The sequence below is a fragment of the Endocarpon pusillum genome (genome assembly GCF_000464535.1).
Source record: "Endocarpon pusillum Z07020 unplaced genomic scaffold scaffold174, whole genome shotgun sequence".
Classification (NCBI taxonomy): Eukaryota; Fungi; Ascomycota; class Eurotiomycetes; order Verrucariales; family Verrucariaceae; genus Endocarpon; species Endocarpon pusillum.
Window position 1 is genome coordinate 53512 of NW_006916067.1, and position 2640 is coordinate 56151.

Consider the following 2640-nt stretch of genomic DNA (forward strand, 5'->3'; position numbering starts at 1 on the left):
TTATTAATAATTATAAGATAATAAGAGCTAAGAATAAGGATTATCTAGAGACAAATTTTAATACTAGTTATTTATTCTAACTAAGTACAAAAAGAGTAAAGATATTTTAAGATTTTTAGAAATAGCATTATCATCTAAGATATATTAATAAAAGAAAAATATAATATATCTATAAGATATCTACTCTTAAGAATCCTATCTCTACTAAATCTTTAATTAAATACATCTGTAAGGCATATAGTATTACTAAGGCTAAGAAGAATTAGAACTATAAGCTCGCTAAACAAGTAAAGATACCTTTGGACCTAGTATCTATAGATATCTGTAGATCTTTTCTAACATCTAAGTACTAGAATAAGGAATACTTCCTTAAAGCAATTAATAATTATACCTATTAAAGCATTATATTTACTAGAGAATAACGTATTAATGTTACTAAATAATTCCTTAAATAAAAAAAAGTTACAGAGCTATAAACTAAATACAGATTAAAGATTATATATATTAATAATGCTAAGAAACTTAATTCTAAAATCTAGTAATAGGTAATAGAATTAGGAGTATAAGTGTAATCTATAACGCTATATATATTAAGTTAAAACGATATTATTAAGAGAGCACTACAGTTTACTTAGAGTATAATATAATTAATACTTGCTTAAGCTTATCTGTCAAAAGAGTATTAGAATTTCGCAGTTTAGGAAGCCTTCTTTGTTAAAAACAGGCTCCTTAATAGTTCTAAATTAGAAAAGAATAATAGTAGCTTAATTAGATAGTTACCTAAATAGGCTTAGTCAAAATAAACTTCTTATATTAATAATCTCTATATCTTTAGCTTAAAATACTTTATCTATATTAATAAACTAGTAACAAAAGCTAGCTAGCGTAGAAAAGTAGATATATATCTTAGTCATACAAGCTTATCTTAGTACTAGGTTAAAATTATTAAATTAAGTATACTGAAAAAAATTAATATAGTTTAGATTCTAATAGATAAAATAACCCTAAGGGGTAAGCTTCTGCCCTGCTTTATAGAAGAGAATATTAATCTTCTATCAAGAGTAGGAGATAAAGCAGAAGCTTTATTATCTATATTTAGCTATACTATATAGCTGAATTTATATAACTACCTAATTAAGTAACTTTCAGATCAGTATTCTCTGCACTATAAGCATAGGAAATCAAGTTAAGCTGACTCTGCTTAGCCTTTACTAAATCACATTACAGATAAGGACAACTTAGACGCTCTCAGACTTAAATCTGATAACATAGTCTTAAAACCGCTAAATAAAGCAGAATCGCAGAATTCTAACTTAGTAAGAGCTAACAATCCTAACTTAGTAAGAGTTAACAAGGTCCTGAAACCGCCTATGCAGGTTCAGGCCTTAGAGCTAGCAAGTACTAATAAATAATCTGATTATCTAAAGATTATTATTAAGATTCCTTCTGCAAGACTAAGGCCAAGGATCAAGGTCTGTATCCTAGCGCTAAAGGCAGTTAAGCATCGCGCTAAGGATGATGTTGCCTTAAAAGAGAGCAAGAAGCTTTGGCTGACTTTAAAGGAAGTCGAAGCATCAAATAAGAACTCTGCTCTCTAGGTTAACAGTATTAATGCAGAGACAGCCTTCTTTATACAAGCTACAGAAGCTAATCAGCTAGACGGCGTTAAGAACTGAGTCCTAATTCTGACAAACTACCAGGCAGCTATTAATAACCCTGTCTATAAGTATAAATAGAAAGAGGCAGTTCAATTAAAACTTAATGCTCTGATTAGTAATCAGACTTAGTAAGAAGAGAAGCTCCTAAAGGACGTTAATCAGGTAATCAGTAAATAAGTCTTTACTGTCAAGTATAATATTAATAATAATATTAAAAGATATAAGGCAAGACTTATTACTAAAGGGTTTATGCAAATCTATAGCTAAGACTTCAAAGAGACCTTTACTCTAATAATATATATTAATTTATTAAGGATACTAATAATTATTATAGTAATTAAGGATATAAAAGGCGAATAAATAAATATTAATAACATCTTTACTAAATCTAAGCTTTATAAGATAATATATATAAAGCCACCTCCTAATATTAAGATTTAGTCAGGCTTTACTCTTTACCTTATCTAAAGTCTTTATAGCCTAAAGCAATCTACTCACAAATAATATCTCTAATATAGTAAAGTCCTAAAGAAGATAGGGTTCCTACTTATTAGAGCAGACCCTTATGTCTTTATTCAGGAGGACGAAGCTATTATTAGCCTATATATAGATGACCTAATTATTCTGACTCTAAAGAGACAGCTCAAAATAATAATTAATATTAAGAAGTAACTCAGTTCTTACTTTAAGATTAAAGAACTAGAGTTAATTAAACGTATTCTTAGCATTAGGATTAAATAGTTCTGTAATAAGCATAAGGTATATCTAGACTAACAAGCTTATATTAAGAAGTTTCTTTATAAATTCTTAATAAAAAATTCATTTATAAAGGATATAGTAATTCTGATTTTTTTTTTTTTTTTTTCTCTTTAACCTATTTTAGATTTATTATATAAATCTATATAGGCCTAACTATATAAAAAGCTATAAAGTAAATAACGATTAAGGAGACAGTATACTTAAAGTAAGCTTCAGGGGCTTT